At 48.0% G+C, this 11,181-nt stretch overlaps 1 pseudogene; it reads right to left on the bottom strand.

Annotated features, from left to right (window-relative positions):
* Nucleotides 1-300: 300 nt before the first annotated feature.
* Nucleotides 301-641, bottom strand: LOC129651008 (60S ribosomal protein L35-like; annotated as a pseudogene).
* Between the last annotated feature and the right edge of the window lie 10,540 nt (nt 642-11,181).

The raw sequence follows: 11,181 nt of genomic DNA, 5'->3' as shown, positions 1-11,181 counted from the left end.
CATCTCTCAGACATTCCAGATACACTGAAGTGATGTGAAGTGAAAATTGCTCAGTTGTGTCCAACTCTTTGCGACCCTATGAACTCTACAGTCCATGGAATTCTCCACATCAGAATACTGGAGTGGGTAGCCTTTCCCTTCTCCAGGGGATTTTCCCAACCCAGGGATCAAACTCAGGTCTCCCGCATTGCACGCAGATTCTTTACCAGCTGAGCCACTAGGGAAGCCCAGATATACTGTGATGGGGTAAAAGTTTTTTTTTTTTCTTCTGATTTATTTGTTTTATTGATGCCTGGATGCTCAGTCCTTGACTGGGTACTCCCAGAGAGGGTACAGCGGCTCCTTCTGCTGCTGCTTCTTGGTCTTCAGGTTCTCTCCATGCGTGTTCAGTCAGCAGTGTGTTTTCTTAGGCGGTGGATCCAGGGGCTTGTACTCCTTGCCCTTATAGAATTTCCTGAGGTTCTCTTTCTGAGTCTGGTTAATGACAGTCAGTACATGGTGATGGGTTTATGAACAACTCAGATCTTGGAGAGTTTGGAAGCCATGCTGCCTGTCACTTTAGCCACATGCCACTGGGACAGCCCCACCTTCAGCTCCTCCTCCTTCTTGCCGTGAAGGTTTCCTGCCTTAATCTTGGCCATGGCTGTACAGTCAGCCTCTGCTGCCTTCTCGGGGGAAAGAAGGGGTAAAAGCTTGGATGAATCCTGCAGGGCGGCAGCAGGCTTCCTTTCACCCCACGTTCCCCAAAGCTATTTAAATATGGGACACATCTCTTGCACCATTCCTTCTACCTGGAGTAGGGTTCTATCAGGCATTAGTTTGAGAAATGGATCCAGAGCTTTATTTGTCTCCTGAGATTCTGTGTAGTCTAAAGGTGGGACAGAGCCCCTCACCCTCCATTCATGACGAGTCCCCTGCTTTACCTGCCAGGATGAATCTGACTTTGTGAGGCTGTGTTTGGGGGAGACGTGTGGGCTGTTCCTGGGCACCTTCCAGGCTTTTCCTCACCCCCTTCCATGTTGCCTCCTTGACTTTGGGGGGCTCCTGATGGGGGTTGCAGGAAGACGGAGGTGGGGTTGATCAGCAGGGTTGGGGGTGCTCGGTAAAATTTCAGGGCGTCCTGGACTGTGGACTTGCGGTGGTCAGAGCCTGTGCTCTGTCCAGCCCCAGCCCCAGTCCACTGCCTTGAGTATAGAGCGCACCCACTAATGATTATGGCCAATGATCCTGCCTGCCCATCCTCCTCTGGGTTAAAGCAGAGCTGGCCTTTGTGGAGACCAGTGAAGACTGCTCCGGGGCATATGGATCTTACTTAGGAAATGCTTCCTGACCCTGCACACTGCCTGTGGAAACCCTGTCAGTGGTGGGACTCAGGGGTCTAGTGTTCTCCCCCCATGAAAGCAGGGCGGGCCTCTGGGCTTGGTGCTGACCAGCACCCTGGACCACACTGGGTTCCCAGCGCTGGGGAGGGCAGTAGCCGTGCAGTGGACAGTCAAACTTTCTCAGAGTCCTGCTCTCAGCAGGCTCCTGGACAGGCCATTCTCTGTACCCCCTAGGGTTTCTGGGTTATTGGGGACCCCAAATGGGGTTGTGCTTCTGAAGTTGACAGTGTCCTCCAGACTGCCTGGCAGAGCACTGGATGGGGGGGGCGTGGTCTATAGTTGGGCTGGTGTGCTTTGTGTTGCAACAACCATCTCTTTGTCTCTCTGTCTCTGTCTCTCTCTCTCACACACGATTGTACACATAGTCACTCAGGCTGGTCTCGTGCCCTGGAGGGCATGTGTGGGGGTGGCCATGGGTGATCAGGCCACTGGGTGTTCCCCTCCAGCAATGACTGGGGCAGGATGGCTTTGCAGGAGGAGAGGCCTCCGTGTGGCCTGGGGCCTGCTGTCAGGGTAGCCACTTCTCCTGCCCCCACTGATATCTTTGCTGGTGAAATGACAAGGCCTGAGGCCCCAGGAACAAACACATCTGGTTCTGTTATCAAACGTACTGTGCTGGGTGGAAAATTCCTTTTGTTTTTCAAGGACTCCTAAGATAATGTGACCCATACCTATAATATGTTGAGGATAGGTTTTATTTGGGATGGTCTGAGTATAGTTCAGAAATTGGTACCTTTTGGAAGCACATGTGTGACAAGCTGAGCAGGATCTGAAAAACATAGGGCCCAATTGTACAGATTCTAGTTCCCCTTTTTGATCTTAGGTGATTCAAAGTCTGATTTATTCAAGGGCGGAACATCCCCAATCATCAGCTCCTTTTACTGATACAGGGAAATACAGTGCATATTTTCTGAGATAAGCTGGGTGGATTTTGTCACATTTATGATATATCATGAGTTCTCTCTCTCCTCCCCTTTTAGAATTCCTTCCTTTTTCCATTCACAAACTTAGAAACTGTCTTGCAGCTTTGGAGAGGCTGGCCCTGGGCTGGGTGTGGCAGGTCCCTTGCCTTCCTGTGGCCCAGAGGGGCCATCTCCTCACCTATCTCTCCTTGTATCTTCCTTCTTCCCCTTTCCTGGGTCTGGTCTATGTCATCACCTATGATCTCCAAGTCTGAGAAGCAGAGATCCCTGTCTTTTTGGTACAGAGGGAATTCCTTTCCCATCTGAAATGAAGCAGACACTTGCTTTCACTCGTCTAATGCCTTTTCTCATGGGGACAGTGTGTGGGGATGTGATCCGAGGTTGGGTGAAGATCAAAGGCCAACCATATCATCCTTGTGGTGGAGACATCACCAACAGGGAAGGAAGGACGCTTCCCTTCCCCGCAGCGGAGCGTCCTGACTTGGACTGTACTAAGTCTCACCAAGCAGTGTGACAGGGGAGGGGTAGGTTCAGGAGGAGTAGGTGTGCGTATTCAGTCGTGTCTGTTTCTTTGCAATCCCATAGACTATAGCCTGCCAGGCTCCTCTGTCCATGGGAATTCTCCAGGCAAGAGTACTGGAGTGGGTAGCCATTCCCTTCTCCAGGGGATCTTCCCAACCCAGGAATCGAACCTGTGTCTCCTGCATTGGTAGGTGGATTCTTTACTGCTGAGCCATCTGGGAACCCTTAGGAGGAGCAGAGGTGACCTCAAAATGTGCTCAGAGCTGGGGGACAGCAGAGGCTGCTGGACTGAGTGGGGACACGGTGGCAGAGCAGCAGGAGCTGGAGCCCGGCCCCAGGCCAGCGTCTGCTCTTTGTCCCCCTCGGTGACAACTTTGAAGGTCTCTTCCTCATTTGTTTTCATTTCCTGGGGGCAGCGTGTGTGTTTTTCTCCCATGGGGAGGAGTCTTCAGGTGGGACTGCTGAAGGTAGGTACAGGTTAAATAGATTATCTTGGAAAAGAGGGGTCAGCTCCTGCAGGGATTCAGGACAAAGGGAGGAGCTGAACTCCTGTTCAGACCCTCGGGGTTGAGTCACCTGTTGTGGAGGCTGAAAGCAACCTAGAGAAGGAGCGGTTCCCAGTCCCTTTGACCAGAAACCATGCCTGTCCTGCTGCGGACTTCCCTGGCAAAATGGAAATACACCCCCCAGGCTCCATTCTGGGCTATTAACATTTAATGTTAAAGTTTAATGGAGGGAATTCCCTGGTGGTCCAGTGGTTGGGACTCTGTGTTTCCAATGCAAGGGGCTGACAGGGTTCAATCCCTGTTTGGGGAGCTAAGATCCTGCATGGAGTGCTCCCCCAAAATAGATTAATAAAGTTTAATGGGGGGAGGAGGGGTCTAGAGGAACTAGTCCTATCTATCCAAACACCACGGGAGGGATATGAATGTATGATCCCTAACCACTGTCCTCAGGTCGAAGAGCTTGGATTTTATGCTGAGTCAGCAGAACATCCTCATTTGCACTGGTTACTGTGCTGTCTAAACTTCTGAATGACCCGCAACATCTCCCTGCAGAGCACTCATTAACTGGGAAGTGCAAAACAGTGACTTAACATTGGAGAAACCTGGCCGACTCCACCTTGACCAAACCACCACCAATAAGGGACCAAGAATAAGAACAGACCAATGCAAACACGTGCTGACACCTGCCCAGCGGAAGACATGACATCACTACTTGCAGCCTTTGAAGTGAATTATGAGTGAGCGTCAGATAAACCTTAGAGGCTGAATTCTTCAGATGTCGGTGTCAAAAAAAAGTCCATGGCACTAAACAGACTCAGGAATGATTTCGGATTAAAGGAGACTGAAGAGCTGTGACAAGCAACTGTGCCGAGGTCCTGGGCTTCCTTTGTCATGCAGGACATCGTGGAGGCGATCAACAGAATCGCAGAATCATACTGTGGTCTGTATATTGGACAGTAGCTTCAAGTCTACCAATGTTATTAACAGTTTTCTGATTTTGATTATTTTGCTGTGGTTTATGAAATCAGGGCAATATCTTTGTAGGACATATTGACATATATAGTGGTAAAGAGACAGTGAGCCTGAGGCTTACTCTCATGTGGTTCAGAAAAATATGTATAGTTGAGGAAGAGTTAAAAGGATAAAACAAATGTAGTGAAATGGGGGAGCTGGCTGACGGACACACAGGAATACTTTGTTCTACTATGCTTGCAACTTTCCTGTGTCTGAAGTTTGGTCAAAATTTTAAAAATTTAAAAAGATTTCTAAAACACAGTGGCTGAAGACAGCTTACGTCTCTCTCTAAGACACCAGTCTGGTCTACATGGTCAGGTGGGGACCCAGGATTGCTCTTATGCTGCCCTCTTACCACTTAACACCACAACCACAGGAAGGAAAAAAAAAAAAAATTGAAGCAGAAAGAAAGCAATTCCTGTTTGGGCACGTGACATGCAAGTCCACACTCCATTGGCTGGAGCTGGATCAGGTGACCAAGCTGTGTTGTGCTGTGCTGTGCTTGGTCGCTTCAGTCACGTCTGACTCTTTGTGACCCCATGGATGTGGCCTGCCAGGCCCCTCTGCCCATGGGATTTTCCTGGCAAGAATACTGAAGCAGGTCTCCATGCCCTCCTCCAGGAGATCTTCCTGACCCAAGGATCAAACCTGCCTTTCCTGTGTCTCCTGCACTGCAGGAGAATTCTTTACCGCTGAGTCACTGGGGAAGCCCTAGGGAGATCAGAAATTTGGCGTCCGCAAGGCAGATCTTGTGCAAAGGCGAAACGCTATTCCATGGAATAAGGGCGAGCAGAGTTGAGGGGACTAGCTGTCTTCCCTTTTCTTTAATTCAGAGGACGTTTGGCAAATGGCCATGGCCCTGGTGAGTCTTGAGGTTGTGCATCCAGTTCAGAGGTCCCACACCTCACTGCTCAACAGTGGCGTCTGCTGGGTGCCTCAAACATCCCAAACACATTGAGTCCAGAACAGCTCCTCCTCGCCCCCTGTGGTCTTCCTGTCCTCCCCCTGTGCTGCCCCGCCCACCTCTCAGAGCCCTCCTGGTGTTCCTGCTGTCTAGAAGGTGGGTATGTCCCCCCACACTCCACACATACCTCTTGACCTGATCCACGTGCATCAGTCTTGGCCAGTGTCTCCAGCAGCACATTGCATAGCTCTATGCCATGGGCGTCACCATGATCTTACTACAATGTGGGTGCTCAGTTTGGAGGGCTGGGCAGGGCCTGAGACTCTGCACTCTGACAAACTCCTGAGGGAAGCTGATGCTGCAGGTCTCGGGTGGAACTGAGCCCCTTGGAGATGAAGGAGCTGGCACTGCTATGACTGCAAGAGTACAATCACGGATGGAGGTGGATGGATCGAGGTGCCCTAGCCTGTGGAGCTACACTTGTCTGAGATGGATGTCTTGTGGGGGTACTGTCCTGGTTCAAAAATGGCAGTATTTTGGAGAACATTGCCTCATAAGTCCCTTCAAGTTTGTTTGCCTATGAGTTGGTGAGGAAAAAAAAAAAAAAAAAAAGAAAACCGATATATTCCACGTCATGTGGCTGGTGAGGGAAGTTTAGAACACTGAAGGACCTGGGGAGAGTCAGAGCATTTCTTTTTTTATATACAATTTTTATGTATTTATTTTTGGTTGCGTTAGGTCTTTGTTGCTTTGCGAGAGCTTTCTCTAGTCTGCAGTGAGCAAGGGCTGCTCTTTGTTGTTTGCATGGGTTTCCCACTGCAGCAGCTTTTCTTGTGGAGCACGGGCTCTAGGAAACATGGGCTCAGCAGTTGTGGTGCATGGGCTTAGTTGCTCCGCTGCACGTGGGATCTTTTCGGACCAGGGATCAAACCTCTGTCCCCTGAACTGGCAGGTGGATTCCTATCCACTGTGCCACCAGGCTAGTCCAGAGCATTTCTAATTTCAAAGGAAAACAATGTATGAGCCACTGAGATTCCTCCCTGCTCAGCTAAGTGCTGTCTGGGCTGTGTCTCAGAGTAACCGTCTAGCAGGAAGCCCAGGTCCCACTCACCATGCAGTGGTGTAAACTGGAGGTTTGCATGAGGTCTGGTAGAGGGCAGCCAGAATCCCAGCTCTGTGATTTGCTTTGTCATCTTGGAAACACCATTAGCCTCCCGGAATCTCGGTTTTACTGCCTGTAAAGTGGGCCGGAGTATTACAGCTGACACAGTGTTCTCAGTGGTTGGTTCTGGTCTTCCTGTTGCTGGCGTGTCTCTGGATTCATAACATGCATCTCTACTGGTAGCAAACGCTACAGGAGCATCCTCTAGACCTGACTGACTTCTCAGAGGCTGCCCACTGATGGGGCTGAGAATTCTTCAAATTGACAGAAGTGTGCGACTAGCGCCTTCAGGCTTCCTAGAAACACGAAAGGTTTAGTGAAAGTGAAAGTCGCTCAGTCGTGTCGGACTCTTTGCGACTCCATGGACTGTACAGTCCAGGGAATTCTCTAGGGCAGAATACTGGAGTGGGTAGCCTTTACTTTCTCCAGGGGATCTTCCCAACCCAGGGATCAAACCCAGGTCCCCCGTATTGCAGGCGGATTTTTTCCTTACCAGCTGAGCCACAAGGGAAGCCCCACATGGGAAGGGAAAGGTTTAGATCAAGGTGTAAATAGGTTGCTTTTCAGAGCTGGAAGCCATATTCTCCTTGACCACAAGATGGCGCACGCAATCATGAAATCCACCACGGGCGATGTTGGTTAGGGGCTCCTGCTGCTGCTGCTGCTGCTGCCAAGTCTCTTCATTCGTGTCCGACTCTGTGCGACCCCATAGACGGCAGCCCACCAGGCTCCCCCGTCCCTGGGATTCTCCAGGCAAGAACCCTGGAGTGGATTGTCATTTCCTTCTCCAATGCATGAAAGTGAAAAGTGAAAGTGAAGTCGCTCAGTCGTGCCCGACCCTTAGCGACCCCAGGGACTGCAGCCTTCCAGGCTCCTCCGTCCATGGGATTTTCCAGGCAGAAGTACTGGAGTGGGGTGCCATTGCCTACGGCGAACTAAATATTTTTTGGAAATCCTCTTTTCATTAAATGATTTCCTTATCCTTGGTGGACCAAGTGGTTTCCCCCAAAGGCTCTAGAAAAAGTTTTACAGACCCCTCTCGATGAGGACTAGGCACTCCGGAGCTGGCCGATCTGGGGTCATAGCCTATTTTTGCCACTTCCTGGCTATGTGATTTCAGGCAAGTTGCTTAACCTCTCTATGTTCTTCAACCGACAGTGGTGAGAACGGTGCCTCCCTAACAGGGTCACAGCGAGTTTTAAATGATGTTTTCAAAGTGATTGGAATAGTGCCTGGCACATAGCAAGTCCTATAAAAGTCTGGCAAATAAAATCTTAATACCAACACTAAAACTAATTTTAATACAATACTAATACTAATAGCATACTGCCACACTCCTTTTCAATTAATGAAATTTAACACAGAAAATTTGAATTGAACCTACAACAGTAAAAAAAAAAAAGAATAGATTGAGTACATACATTTAAATATTTTGAATTTTTAGAATTGCTGATATACTATGTAAACAATGGAAACAATTTTTATAATTTATTGCTGTCATTCCATTCGGAAAGGAGACATTTTTGCCAGAAAAGAAGTGAAAGAATTTTATCCATTGCTACTTGCTAGAATGCACATCTTGGCGAGTTGCCTGTCTGTGGAGAGGTACGTGCCTAGGTGTTTGGCTGCTGGCCCCTCTTGCGTGCCTCCAGTGTGTGGCCTGATTCCATCCCAGTCATTCCAGAGTTAATCTCCAAGTGCAAGATCACCATTTTCACTCAGCTGGGAACAGACCTGGGTCAACTGGCAAGAGGAGCAGCCTGGGAGTCAAAGGTCTTGCTCCTGCCCATCTCTTCCTATAAGCATGACCCTGCAGACAGCTAACTTCTTGATCTGTTACCATATGGTCAGAAATTGCTCAGAATAATGCCTGAAGCAGGAGTCAGGTTGATGATGTCTGGCACTGAGATAATGATCCATGAGAAGTTTGAATTTGTATTACATAAAATCAAATTGCAGAAAAGCATAATGAAGAAAATAAAAATTATCTATAATCTCATTACTTTGAATATAACCACTGTTTCTATTTTCACTTTTTGTACAATTACGGTCATGTGTACTAAATGTTTCTGCACAATGAGAAGCACATGAGTCTGTATCTTGCTATTCTGCATTACATTTATCATGCAATGAAATACTCTTCAAAGCACTTATTTATGGTCTCGTATTGTCTTCTCTATGGCTACACCATGTGACAGTTGGACCATAAAGAAAGCTGAGTGCCCAAGAATTGATGCTTTTGAACTGTGGTGTTGGAGAAGACTCTTGAGAGTCCCTTGGACTGCAAGGAAATCCAACCAGTCCATCCTAAAGGAGATCAGTCCTGGGTGTTCATTGGAAGGACTGATGTTGAAGCTGAAACTCCAATACTTTGGCCAGCTGATGAGAAGAACTGACTCATTGGAAAAGACCCTGATGCTGGGAAAGATTGAGGGCAGCAGGAGAAGGGGATGACAGAGGATGAGATGGCTGGATGGCATCACTGACTCAATGGACATGAGTTTGAGTAAGCTCCAGGAATTGGTGATGGACAGGGAACCCTGGCGTGCTGTAGTCCATGGGGTAACAAAGAGTCACACACGATTGAGTGACTGAGCTGAACACCATGATTTAGCACTTACCCCCTATTTGGCTTCTGATGTGCACTATTTGAAGAAATACTGCAACAAACATTTCCTTGTAATATATACTTCTGAGGGCTTTCCTGGTGATTTAGACAGTAAAGAATCTGCCTGCAATGCGGGAGACTCAGCTTTGATTTCTGGGTCTGGAAGATCCCCTGGAGAAGGGACTAGCTACCCATTTTAGTATTCTTGCCTGAAGAATCCCATGGACATAGGAGTCTGGTGGGATACAGTCCATGAGATTGCAAAGAATCAGACATGACTGAGCACCTAATGCTAGATTTGACTTTCATACACTTATGAATGCAGTTCTTTAGGAGAACTTAAGAAAAGCAGATGTAATGGGTTAACAAGCATGAGCACTTTAAACCATGCACCAACTTCTTGCTTAAGATCAAAGTAAAGTAAGCAGCAAAAATGCTTTGAGCTCTGTTCTTCTAACTGCAGCCTCCAACATCTTACTGCCGTTTCTGGGAATTTACTTTAAACTGTCTCTCTGCTTGGTGCTCTGTGGTAACCTAGATGGGTGACAGGGCAGTGGGAGGGAGGTCCAAGGAGGAGGGGACATATGTGCAGCTGATTCACTTCCTTGTACAGCAGAAACTAACACAACATTATAAAGCAACTATACCCCAATTTTAAAAAAATTGTCTTTCAGAACATAAAGGAAGCCTTTCACATAGGAAGTTCTGTGGCTCTAGTAATCTATAACATGCTACATGTTATCCTCAGTCGTGTCTGACCCTCTGAAACCCCATCGACTGTAGTCCGCCAGGCTTCTCTGTCCATGGGATTCTCCAGACAAGAATACTGGAGTGGGTTGCCATGCCCTTCTTCAGGGGATCTTCCTGACCCAGGGTTTGCACTTGGGTCTCCTGCATTGCAGGCAGATTCTTTACCATCTGAGCCACCAGGGAAGCCCATATGCTAATGTTTTCAGAAAGGCGACCATAGCATTCCAACTAACTGTATACTGGTGAAATTTTACCCCAAACTCAAATGCCTACAGGGGTCAGGCAGGGACTCAAAGTACCGGCAGGTCTGCTGTGGTATCTGGACAATGTCTAGAGTGACATGGAAAGTGCATACCATCCACTCTCACCTGCAGAAACAGATAGACAAGTCAAACCTGAATTTGTGAGTTGTTCTAGAACACTGCCCCCCAAGCAAAGCCCAAATGTGAGCCAAACAGTGACCGGGCGTGATGTTTAGAAACTCCATTTGAGGTTCATGAAGTTTGACAAAGGGCAGATCTTCATTTCATAGAGGAGGAAACTGGAGTTCCGAGGATTTGGGCATATGGCCGAGCCTGGAAGGACCTCACATAAGCATTTTGTCAGGTTCTTAGCTAGTGTGGCTGACCTTGGTTGTGGTACGTACTTCAGATCATTGCTTACTCATGATAGACAAAGTATCAAGTGCCTGAATGATTCCTCCCTCATCATTTCAGGGATTCCACTAAGCTAATGTGACTTTCTCACACACTATGCAATTGCTCTCTCAAGAAATAGTTGCTCCTTCCAGAAAGCCCTCTCCACACAGGGACTGACCACAGATGTCCGCTTGTACTATATGGGGTTTTCCCTTTCTCCGTTTCCTGTTTCCTGTCCCAGCTGTTGTCAGAAGCCTCCGCATCTACAGACCTCACATTTCATCCGGGGTAGGGGGGCCTGTACCACTACTGGGGCAGTGGGTGGGTCCAAGGGGGCGGCAGCACTGTACTCTTCCCGTTATATGCTGAGGTGCATTTGAGATGACGCTGCTGGGTTTTAAGTAATAGGTTTGTGTCTTGCATCAAGATTTGGTTTATTCTTTGAGTTAATGTGTTAGTATTGCCACTGATTCATTGCTTTTCACCCTACTATTCTTGAGTTGAATGAAGCAGGGCAAAGACTAATAGAGTTTTGCCAAAAAAATGCACTGGTCATAGCAAACACCCTCTTCCAACTACACAAGAGAAGACTCTACACATGGACATCACCAGATGGTCAACACTGAAATCAGATTGATTATGTTCTATGCAGCCAAAGATGGAGAAGCTCCATACAGTCAACAAAAACAAGACCGGGAGCTGACTGTGGCTCAGATCATGAACTCCTTATTACCAAATTCAGACTATAATTGAAGAAAGTAGGGAAAACCAC

Source organism: Bubalus kerabau, chromosome 4, assembly GCF_029407905.1.
Source record: "Bubalus kerabau isolate K-KA32 ecotype Philippines breed swamp buffalo chromosome 4, PCC_UOA_SB_1v2, whole genome shotgun sequence".
Lineage (NCBI taxonomy): Eukaryota > Metazoa > Chordata > Mammalia > Artiodactyla > Bovidae > Bubalus > Bubalus kerabau.
Note: the sequence above shows the minus strand (reverse complement) of the source record. Positions and strands in the feature narration are given on the sequence as shown.